General features: G+C 32.8%; 1 long non-coding RNA gene across 1 annotated transcript; it reads left to right on the forward strand.

The window, feature by feature from the left end:
- The first annotated feature begins 1,143 nt into the window (after positions 1-1,143).
- Positions 1,144-6,558, forward strand: LOC132742706 (uncharacterized). Its single transcript, XR_009627460.1, has 3 exons — positions 1,144-1,332; positions 5,356-5,453; positions 6,337-6,558. It is a non-coding gene; the product is annotated as an uncharacterized LOC132742706 (long non-coding RNA).
- Positions 6,559-13,016: the final 6,458 nt, after the last annotated feature.

Consider the following 13,016-nt stretch of genomic DNA (forward strand, 5'->3'; position numbering starts at 1 on the left):
TATTGCACGGCCGTGCATATATTTTGACGTGACTTCATTAGCGTTATACAAACAGAGTGTAAAAACGCGCTAAATGTTAGCGTTATACTATAGGCGTGTCAATGAAAAATGACTTATTTCACTTTAAATGGTCTTTATTTTGGGTATGTGATAAATAGAATATTGAATTCGTGTAAGTTCATTACTGAATTTATTACACTCGTTGAATAACATAATTTTATGCTCGCCAAAGGCTCGCATAATATAATTTTATTCAACCCGTGCAATAAATTCAGTATTGAACTTACACTCATTTAATATCCTCTATTTATGAACACACGGTGCCTTGCCCTTATATCAACTTTTATATAAATAAACTTCAACAAAAACTTTCAGAAGGGATTGCATTGTTTTATTTACAACCCGTTAATCATTTTAGTCTGGTTTTAAGTCAAAACAGGACACTTGCAATTTGTCTTGGGGGTCTGGTAGAAGATCTCGGACGCTCCTCACCAGAGAAGAACCACAGGCTTTCTGTAATGTAAATGGATAACTTCCTCAAAAGTGCCTGATAGGATTCCACTTAAGAAGTTGAGTATACATGTCCGCTTATGTTACCATTTTTGTTATCTACATTATATTGCATGATCATATTTTATGTATTTAGGTTTCAACTTGTGACACGCAGTGTTATTGAGTTTGTGATTAATGACGTGTTTGATTAAGATTGTCTATAAAATAATAAAAGGGGAAGTAAAGAATATAATTATGTTATTCGTCTGAAATATTTCACTGCTGTATTGTCATCTCTGAAGACCTGTTCAGAATAAAAAGAAATAGATTTTTCTTTCTTTCTCTTTCTTTCGTTCCTTTTTTCGTTCTTAGTTTTCTTTCTTTCTTTCTTTCTTTCTTTCTTTCTTTCTTTCTTTCTTTATTATTAAACTTATTTGACATCGTCATTTTATATATTTAACCGTTACTTAATATAACTTATATGGTTATCGGAAAAGATCGTCCAATATTTCATCTTAACAAGTTTCATAGTAATGTGCAAGAAAGAATCGTATAGGTCCTCTAATTTAAAAATGAACGAATTACGATGTAAACATGCTTGAGGAAACAAAACATGGGTGTCGCTAAATCACGACTTATCTAAAAGATGATAAATTTTTCAAGTTTTATCCTCATTTAGAGCGCTGTTATCTCTTACAGTGAGCATAGCTAAAATTGATATCAATAAGTATTTTATTTGCTTACCCGGGTAGATAGATAACACCAGGAAGTGTTCTCTCTAATTTTTCAAGACTAGTTTTTGTGAGGTATGGAGTAACGTTTTAATTATATTCTTCATTGGTAAGTCTATTTCTATTCACGGCGTATAAATGATTGCCTTTTGTGTGCGACCTTTATATTAATTTATATGGTAGCGATCTTACGATATTAAAAAATATTTTTCTCAAAAACCGCGAGATCTATTTCAAGCAAACTTGGCAGGATCTTTTTTGGACAATAAATCTGTTTCCATACAGACATTTGGTTGCTTTGGCAAAATGATTGAAAAACTTTTTAAACCCACAACCTAGCTCGAAGATATATTCCATGAAACTTTCATAGACCTGCAACAAAATTGTCAAATTATGCCACCTGGATCAAAGCGACCCAGGCACAAACAACGGCCATATAACATTGCAAGAACCTGTATAAGAATTTATGAAGCATGATTAACAGCAGCTTTCTAAATCGTTTACATGAACTCCACGATTATCAAATGAACAGCGACGTGACAATTGTGCAGTGTTATTAATTAAAGATTGTACTGATTATATTAACGACGAAAAGCAACGAAACAAGTGTTAAGTGTAGATAAAAAAAAGACATATCTCAAGCCTTTACTCATTTAAGCAGGTTCGATCATCATAAACAAAGTTTTGGCAATATTGGCGGATTTGTAACTTGCTCCCTGCTAAGAAAAAAACTGAACAGGATCAAGATCAAATGATTTGTTTTAGGAAACTTACATTGATTTTATTTGGCTAAAATAATATGGTTCACCCATTGAATTTAGAAATATGCTGATTTATGATTAAAGAAACTCAGTTCCATGCCTTTTTATGACATACATAAATTAATCCGTCTGTCAGCCCGCGTGTTCGTTTGTCCGCCCTCCGCGTATCCTTTCGCCCGTCTGTCCGTACGAGGTTAACTTATACTGAAGTTGTACCTGTAGAAATGTCTTCATAATTTACACACTTACTAAGTACATGATCTTGGAATGTTACAAAACTATGGCTTTTATTTGCCAATCTATTTCCCTTTTGTGCACTTCGGAAATGGATATGGTTAACATAACCTAGCAAGTTGGATCTTTGCCAATCTAAGTTTGACAAATAAGGGACCGACTATTTAAGAATCAGACATGTCAGAAGGAAACTTTATTTATATTTTTATATTTGTACATCTTTCATCATCGTTATCAGTAACATGTTTTCATATCAACTTTTTTATTTCTTAAAGTATCGAAAGCTTTTTATAATTATAGACAGTATCATTATTTGAAAATCTGCTATATACTGTCCATTAAGCATTTTTGTTCTGATGATTATAATGCAGGCGTCACACTGTCCCGAATTTGACTAAAGATGGGCATACGAATATGGATTTTTTTATTTCGCGCGAAGATTGCCCCGAAACTGGTCGAGCAAGTACGATTACTACAGAAGGTCACGCGATCGCATCCGATCCACACACGATTCCTACCGAAGGTCACGCGATCGCATCCGATCCACACACGAAGTCACCTCAAAGATGCAAATTTTTACCAAGACGTTTACTCGCAGGACACGCAAAGGTCACTGGATAGGTACACGACCTCGTATTTTGGGTACGATGCGTTCATACGCGGTTACGAAGGCGTCAAGTGACCTCCGGGTAGTATGAAGCGGCAAATTTCAGGTGCAGATAGTAGTTAGAGCTAAACAACTTTTAAACTTTATTTTGGATCTTCATATTACTATCAAAAACAATTCTATTTACACGAACATCAATAATAAAAGAGACGACTTTGATTTTGGTTTGGTAAATTATTCACATTTAGATGGAGACGTACCGCATGCATCATCTTACGGGGTATATGAATCTCATATATTACATTCGCAAGAGCGTGTAGCAACGTGAAGGATTCGTCTTCTGTCTTGCTTCGTCGGGTCCATGTAGGTGGTTTTCTTGTTACTCTGTCTTCCTATCAGATATTTTTACTCTGACTTCCTATAAGATATTCAGTACTTTTGTTATGGTCATTGTGTTTTCTTTTATGTTTCTACATGTTCATTTAGGCTTTTTACGTATTTCATCTTCTGTAACCATAACAACTGTTAGAATTTAACTTGGCGGGGTTCCATTTTAATTACACCGTCTCGTTAATAGGGAATGCTGGGGCTAAGAGTGAGGTTTGGTGCACCATTAACTGGTTATTTCTCCTTAGCAGTACTTATGATGCTGACCGTTCAAAGGCGGTGCCCCTCTGTGTTCCTCAGATCTATGTCTTTGTTCTTATACTGTTTCGGTGACACTTTTGTCTGTGTCCCTTGCTTTTTTATCGTCTGCGGTAAGTATCTTTCCTTTTGCCCCTAGTTTCCCTGTGCCCGTTTGCTTTATGGGCCTATTAATCAATCATTTATGTGTTTTCTTTGATTTCCTTGTCGGTAACTATTATTTCTTCTTATGTATCATTTTAATGATTAGCCTGTCCGTGCTCTGCCTTGCGCCCTGTCCTGTTTTTGTTTGGGGTTCTCCTGAGCTCCTTGCCACTGGTTCTTGTTGCTGGGGGGGGGGTTGCGTTCATTGAACGCCGCCTTTCCTTGTTGATCTTGTTGAACTTCATCATGCCTCCCAAAGTAGGTCTGTAGGAGTTTGTCATCATGTATCAAAAGTAGCAATGCTGCTGCATTCTTTTTTTGTCATTGACTCTTCATCAAATCACGTAATTATGCGGAAATAAACTAATAATAATTTTTAATTAAGTTGCAAATAATGGAAGCTTTTGATGTCTCTGTAGAAATGTGCAAACAGACAGATGAGGAAGATGGTCTGAGACTAGTCCTTTTATATGTCCACCATGATAAACATGCAACGCTTGAGCTACTCAAAATTGCTTTCTCTGTCCTCATCGTGGTCTCATCCCGATGACATCGTACCAAAATACGATGGCGACACGACGGTATTGCAGGGGCTTTACGTAGTCGTGTTCCCTTCTTAAGACAATCGGGAATATTCGTGTTTTCTTCGTATTGTCTTCTTCAGACGAAAAATACCAGATTGCACCGATGATTTCACGTAGTAAAGACGAAGACTATACGATTTGACAAGATGGCTTCACGACGGCCTTACGAAGCACAATATAGGCATACAAATTCAACACGAAAATGAACCATCGCAATGTCTTCCTGCAATTTTTTGGCATGCCAAAGATTTTGCGACCGCTCACGAAGTTGCTGCCGGAGCCTGAAAAAATTAGCCGGGGGTTATACGATGACAAAAGATGCTTTCACGGATGGCCCGATGTTATTACGATCAGATCCGAATTTGAAAATTTCCTTATTCGTGTGTCCATCTGATGCCAAATTCGGGACAGAGTGACGCCTGCATAAGAATATCAATAAAGTTTGTTTGTTTCTACAATTTCAATACTTATGTAATGGTTATATTATATTGACTGAAACTATTAATTCTACAAAGTACAAAAATGAAAAGATTTTTATAAACTAAGCAAATGATATTTCTGATATGCCTTTTAAAAACATCATCAAATATCTACATCTACAAATTCGGTAATTAAATGTAACAGTAACAAAATCTGAAGTATTTCTTCTTTTTCCGTTTATTTTTCTTTTCTTTCTTTTTTTTTTAAATATTTCTTTTTTTATTTTCACATTCTATATTATTTAGAGGTCACTGCAAACAAGCTTAAACACTGTCCAGGGAATGAAGGGTCTTTATGCATATTGAGGTTCATTTGAGGTGCACGTTGAAGTGCATTAGAGGTAATTAAGTGCTCTTTGTGTAGCCTATAGTTTGAAGGTGCATATTTGGTAGGAATATAACTTTGGTTGTTTTAACTTCCTTTTGGCCGAGAAAGGGATCAGAGGGGTCAAGGTCACCAATGCTAAAATAAATTTTTACACTTTTGCTCATACAGCCTTTATCTATTGACAGATGACTCTGATATTTGGTAGGAACATAATTTGCTAACTTTGATTACCTTTTTGCAGATATTTGGTGATGTTTCCAAAAAGGCATATTATCTTATTTAAGATATTGTTATAATGCCGATGCCTGATATGTTTTTATTGTAGTTTACTTGTTTCTGTTTCTTTTCAGAATTCGAAAAATGAAAGGCTCTTGTAAAATTTCGTTTTTACTTTCATTTATCGTTTTAACAGCAGTTGGCACTTTATCTACAGACTGGCATTTCAGCGGTAAATATTTTCGTGTTGGAATTATTACACGTTTCACCGTTAGACATAAAATATGTAACATTACAGAGGCAAAAATATTTTACTTCAATCTTTAAAAAAAAGGCAAACATAATTTTATAATGTTTAAATCTTTAAAAAGGACAGACATGCAATTTATATCGTGTAAATCTTTTAAAGGGGCAAACATGCATTTTACAACGTTTCAATAATGGATTTATACCATGTAACACGTTTGTTACCTGAAGAAAGTATCAATGAATGTGAAAGTATAAAGTGATAGCCAAATGTTTTGACTCCCTTGCAAACTATACTTATTGCAAAAAATCAGCATATGAAAAAGATAGTTAAGGTAATTAGACAATTATTATTTTTTTGGAAATTATAAAAGAACCCAAATATAAGAATCTTTTGAGAAATTAAAATTAGACCATTTCTGGGGCATAATATAATGGGCCTTTCAATGAAATTATTATATCTGTATAGTTCGCATAACCTGAGTATATTTCAAAATGAACATTTTGAAAAAAAAAAGAAATATTTTTATTTTAATGTGATATAGAAAAGGATATCTTTCAACTTGATTTAACTCCAAATTCGTAGTATTTATTAAGATTTTGTCCAGACAATGTTATTTTACAATCAACATGTTTTATATTAGAATACATGTATTACGCAATTGATCAGAAAGGTAATAGTATCTTTATTTAAAAAACTGAAATGTCAGTAAACTGCATATAAGTAATATATACGTTTGTTATTTAAATATGAGTGACTTGGAAAAAGCAATACTCATATATGGATGAAACTTGTCGTCTGCTCAATTTTCACTACAAAATATATGTACAGGTCAACGTCTTCATTTTCCTAAAACATATATTTACAGGGCAAAACATAGCTTTCAATAAATCAGCTGTTCAAAGCCCTGGCACATTTGAAAATAAATCAGCAAGTTTAGCAGTTGACGGTATTGAAAAGGGTGAGTTTACAGATGGCAGTTGTAGTCACACCACGGGCGTTAGTTATTCTGATAATAACAATGGAATTGCTCAATGGAAAGTTTATCTTGGCAGCTCGTTTAATGTCACTGGTATTATCATTGTTAACAGAAACGGTAAGTCTAGTTTTGATTGAGTTCTAGAAATTTAATATGTTTTTTTTTCTTCTTTTTTCTTCTTAAATACCGTTAAAAAATTGTTGTTTGTTTTATTATTGTTATTTGATACTGTGGCTTCATAATCTCTGATATCTTTTTGATTTAGCTTCGCGTTTTCTCGTTTAAGAAACACATATTCTTTACTTTTGGACCATACGCCGGTTATAAATGATATAATACGAAAGTGATACATATAAGTTTTTTACGATACCACCGTATAAAAACATCGAATTGTTAATTAAATTCATGTTCTTGTTTAAATGGTGAGTACTTCTTTGGCAAGTGTTAAGGGATGTGGACGGTCGTGTAACGTCTTTTAAAATACTATTTTATGACCATGTTTCACCATCTGATAATTTTAATCTTTGGGACTTAAGCTGTTAATAGATCATTAGGAAATATACTCAGAGGAAATATACTCAGGATCAGATTCGTGCGATTTCAATTACAACCTTTTAAACCTCATCATAGGCTCTTTAAGGTTACTTAAAGGACTCTGTGAAAAATATTCAGGTTACGTAAAAAATATTTATGTTTTTACTCTAAGATACCTTATCAATATGAAATAAGTATTATAAAAACGAAATTTTCAAATTTAGTGCGACAGACTATAACATCCGTTCTTCCATCCGTTCTCATTTTGTGTCGCAGGTATCTCAAAAAGTATTTGACCTAGAGTCGTGAAACCTTACAGTAATGTTGCTCAGCATGTGAAGTTGCGTACCTAGGTATTTTGAAGGGACTATTTGCTTTCTTTTGGTATTATATTTAACATTCCTTTTTTGTAAACCTGTTTTTCATTGGTCTTTTAAAAATTCTTCGTTTTTGTCGGTCCGTCTCGTTTCTATAACGACGCGTTTAGATTTTCGCGCTACTTCTTGATATTTTTTATTCGTGTCACAGTTTTTATTCATTTTATAATATTTCATTTTTCACTAATTGCACCCTCTTTTCATTGTTTCTTTTATTTTATTATACATCAAACTCTCATGTTACTTACACATATTTGTGTTCCATCATTATCCTCATTTTCATTATTACTGATAATGTTTTTTTCCTCTTTTTGTCTTTCATTTTTTCATTATCTCATTTGTTCATTATTGCTGTATCATTATTGCTTTAATGCTTATAATATATCCAGTGTTTTATGTGTGAAAATTGAGTTGAGTTGTAGTGAATTGAACATTTTGAGTTTGAAGAAAGTGCTCCTTGTGATTTGTACATTTGGTTATGCTATTGGCAGAAGTGATTATTTGTTAACATGAACTTAAATAGTTGTTTTTAAGAAGTTTATTGACATATATAATATTCTTTTGTATATTATAATGTTGTGCTAAATGCGGGTTTATTGTAGTATGAATTGAATTACCTTTGATTAAGCTTCGATTTACCATTTGATAATGTGACACATTTCCATACATTATAATTTATTACTACGTTTGAGTTTTTGTTTTGTTGAGCAAGGAATTGATTTGGATATATTTAGTACTTTTAGAGTTATTGCCCTTGACTTAGTTTCAACTTGTGTCGCACGTAGCTCAAAAAGTTTTTGACCCAGGGTCATGAAACTTTACAGGAATGTTGATCAGCATGTGAAGTTGTGTACCTGTGTAATTTTGTGTGGATTTATTTTGTATTTGTAGAGTTATTGTCCTTGACATAAAAATTTGCAATTTTCAACTTGTGTCACACGTAGCTAGAAGAGTATTTGACATAAAGTCATTAAACTTTACAGGAATGTTGATCAGCATGCTTCGTCAGAGTTATTGCCATTGACGTAGTGAAAATTTGCAATTTTTTATTTATGTCGTGCGTAGCTCAAAATGTATTTAAACTAGAGTTATGAAACTTTACAGAAATGTTGGTCAGCATGTGTAGTTGTGCACCTTGGGGTTCGCTTTTGGATTTATTCAGTATATGTAGAGTTTTTGCTTTGACTTTGTAAAAACCGTTTCATTATGTTGTGTCATCTGTTCCTCGAGTACTTGAGTTAGAATCAACCAACTTTACAGGAATAGTGATCAACATCACTGTGAAGCTATGCACCTGGGATTTTGCATGTGGATTTTTTCAGTTTTTTTAGAGTTATTGCCTTTGACTTAGTATAAATTTGCAATTTTCTTTTGATCATGCATAGCTCGAAAAGTATTTGACCTGTAGGCCTGGTTGGTTAGCATATGCACTTATGCATATTGGGATTCGCTTGTGGAATTATTCAGTATTTGTAAAGTTCTTGCCCTTTACTTAGTAAGAGATTTTTAGTTTTCATCTTGTGACACATGTGGCCCAAAAATATTTGACCTAGAGTCATAAGATTGACAAAACAGTGGATTGTGGGGGCACCTGTGTCCTATGGACACATTTCTTGTTCATTCAATATTCTATAAATGTCCTAAAATGAATACACTAGGCAGAGACAGGAACAAATCTTTTCTCATTATAAAATATTAAATGATGGTTTTCTAACCCGACCCACGTGGGTCAGCGTTAAGATCTTACAATAGTTGTCACAGTGAACTTTGGAAACGTTGAAGAACATGTCAAATGAATGACTTAGACTTGTTTCAACCATGCAATATCCACAAAGTTCGTTAATTTAACTTCCAGGTTTTTTCAAGTCACATAACTTGTTTTAAACTACTCGGTGATTGTGTCGGCTTCTAAATTGTCAACATATATGGATAAATTTACGCTTCAAACCAAAAACATAAGACTTTAATACAGAAAATCGTGCTAGGATTTTATAAAAAAATGTCATTTTAGCGTGTTTCGACTTGATAAGATCATTTTAATATTTTTGTCATGTTTGTGAGTATCCCTTTAACTACATTGGATATTCAGATTATACATGTAGGTTATCTGGATTGGATGCCTTTATGGATGCCACTATTCGTTGTTGATCTTGTTTTTCATATTTTGTACACATGATGCTTGCTAAACTAAAGAGCTATTTTTGCAAGCTTAATTTGAGCTTGAGCTTTGAGCTTAAATTATTAAACATAATATTAATGTCTCTCAAAGTAGAACTTCTTCACTATGTCACAGTATTTATATATGTGTGCCTTCAACTTGATTTATACAAACGCATATATGGGCAGTTGTATCAATAGAATAAAAATAATAGAATGAACATACGGATAAAATGATTATTATTACATAGATACAAAAACTACTTATTTACGTTCATCTTTAATTTAATGCAAATCATTACGCTCTCAGAAGGGTCTAACTCACAAGAGCCAGTGGTACTTTGACCAAAATGTTTATGAGTTAAATCAGTGTACATTGTATCTCCATGTTCCTCTGGTCTTCCTCTATATTTTACATAATGTAATGTTTAACCTTTTAAAGGAAACGTAACGATGAACGTAATGGATATAATGTTGTTAAAATAATGATTGTCTAAATACGCATTACAAGTAATTCTGCCTGGTGGATTTTAAGAGGATGAAATCTTTGACATCCAAAAGAAAAATAAAGTTAGTTTGTGAAATTATTATTCCCCGTCATATAATGGCTGGGGCACATTGTGTTACCCTGTTCCGCCATTCCGTCATCATCATTATCCGTTCATTATCTAAGAAACGGTTCCACACATTCAACTGAAATTTGACATATGGATATGTCATGAAAAAATACAGGTCAAGTTCGAATTTGGTCATGGTTTTTGGCAGAGTTATGCCCCTTTCACTTTAAAATAATATGAAATTTTCAGTTCCCGTTCATTGTCCCCCAACATTTGTACATATTGAACTCAAATTTAAGATATGAATATGTCATAAGAATGCACTGGTCAATTTCGAATTTGGTCATTGTTTGATGATAGCTGACAGAGTTATCCCTCTTGAACTTTGAAAAAAAAACTCAGAAATTTTTAGTTTCCGTTCATTATCTCCCCAATGGTTGTACACATTCAACTAAAATTTGACATATAGATACATCTTAGGAATAAGCAGTTGAAGTTTGAATTTGGACAAAGTAATCTCTTTTGAATGTTGCAAAAATTTTTAATTCTCAGTTTCAGCACTCATACTTTTGTGGAAATGTTTGTAGTCATTATTTTGGCTACACATATGCAATATGCAATTTACAAAAGATTAACACTGAATAGTTTCAGTGCCTTGAACTTTGTATAAAAGTGGTTTGTGTTTAGATTGAATAGTTTTAAGGGCTTAAAATGAAAAAATATAGTTTGTGCAAACAATTTTGGAACTAAATATTATAACATCTGAACTTTTGGCTGCATGCGGGGGCATCCGTGGCGTGACGAAACATTTCTAGTGATTGAAAATATGTATGACAATCATAATCAAATTGTATGTACAATGAATATTTTTGGACAAAACGTATATTAGGGCCTAAATTGTTATGTCATGTAATGAACACTACACTATTCATTAGATTTTTTATTATATTTTTAAAACCAGTGTAAAATAAATTTTTGGGAGAAGCATAGTTTACAGAATTTTAGCGTCAGTAAAGTATAGTAGAAAGTTTGTTTCTGAAACTCCTTTAGTTTTTTTTAATTTAGACGTGTATACGTGTCAGAAATGTCCTATTTATCATTTTCTAATTTTCAATGACAATGAGATTCCTAATAGCGTCATGATTTTTAGCTCACCTGAGCTAGCTAAGGGAGAGCTTTTAGGATCGTTGAGTGTCCGTCGCCTTCTACATTTGTTCGTTAACACTCTAGTGGTCAGATTTTTGACTAAATTGTCATCAAACTGTTTCAGGATGTTTATCTATGTAATTGCTCGGATGAGTTTGAACATGGGTCATCTTGGATAAAAAACTAGGTCACAGGAGCTAAAAATAGAAAAAGTCTTGTTAACACTCTAGTGGCTACTGTTTTGATCCAAATATTCTGCAAAAATTGGTCTGAAATGCTGTTTTGATGATTTTTAGGTCAAGTTAGAATATGGGTCGCCTTTGGTCAAATACTAGGCCACACCGCCCAAATATATTAAAACATTGTTAACACTCTAGTGGTCACATTTTTGACTCAATTGTCATCAAACTTGGTCAGGGTGATTGTCAAGTTATTGTTCGGATGAGTTCGAAAATGGGCTATCATGGCTGAGAAATTAATGATTTGCAGAAATTAAGATTTTTATTATTAAAATATTATACTTGTCCATCAGCAATGCTAACATTTTGAATGAATATTTTTAATATGCTGGCTACGATGCATCTTTCTTTATCATTTGTAATTCATTTAATAACATTACTTTAGACCGGGGGTCGATTTGCCATTGTATGTCCGTCTTAGCATGCATACAAATGTGCGCGCGTTCTCATGTAGTATCACATGTAGCTCTAAAAGTGCTTGAGCTAGAGTCAACAAATTTAATATGTTGACCAGCTTCTGTGTACCTAGATATTTCGCGTGTTGAATAATTCAGTTAAAAATTTGCAGTTTTTCAATTTTTGTCGAGCAAAACCCCAAAAGAATTTGACGTAAGGCCATAAAGCTTTATAGAAATGTTGGTCAGAATGTGTATTTGTGCACCTTATGGTTTGATTGTGGACTTATTTTTTTATAATTGTAATCAACTAGAAGTTGCACATGCATATCCACTCCTTTTCCAAATTCTTTCACACCATAATGGAAACTTTTCTAAGAAATTAAAATCTAAGTCCAAATTAGTTACGCCATTTTGTCTGGTTTGAAAACTTGGCATGTCAACTTGTGTTTAAATATCTTTGTTTAATTCAATGAATGGATGTTAAGTGTGGGTGTTCAAAATATTGCCATCATGTTAAAATTTCAATTTATGTACTTTGAATTAATCTAAGGTTTTAATCTACAACTAAGTGGTAAATGGCAAATAAGCCTTTGTCTACGAGGTCATGAAAGAAAACAATATAGCATTATATGTCAAATAGTGTACAATAGTGATATAAGAAATGAAAATTTCAACGAATAAACTTTTTCAGAATATTGGATAAATTTGGTCTTTCTAAATATTTTATTGATTAAAATGTATTCAATTCATTACATTTAAATTCTTTATTAAAAGCAAACTGTGTGCTCTGTTATTGTAACAGTAGCATAATACAGTTGGTACATTTCTAAATACTTAGTCTACCGTATGCTTTAAATATTGATTTTGAAGAATGTTTACATTAGCTATTCACTATGCTTAAATATATCAAAATTATCAAGCTATCTTTTAACTATCATGATCTTGTTATTGACAAAAATAAAATTTTGTCCTCGCTGTAATAAAATTGGTATGAATTTCATAATTTGCTTCATTTTGAGACTTTTAGACACAAGAGCTATAACGTAAAGATTTTTTATAACAACTCTTCTACATACATTCATACATGTATCTAAATTCTTATGAAAACATTGAACTGTTAAAATGAGGCTAATATAAATTAAGGTAGCTTTTCTTTGTCAA

The sequence above is a fragment of the Ruditapes philippinarum genome, unplaced genomic scaffold (genome assembly GCF_026571515.1).
Source record: "Ruditapes philippinarum isolate M1 unplaced genomic scaffold, ASM2657151v2 ctg2857_1_1_1_1, whole genome shotgun sequence".
In the NCBI taxonomy this organism is placed as follows: Eukaryota; Metazoa; Mollusca; class Bivalvia; order Venerida; family Veneridae; genus Ruditapes; species Ruditapes philippinarum.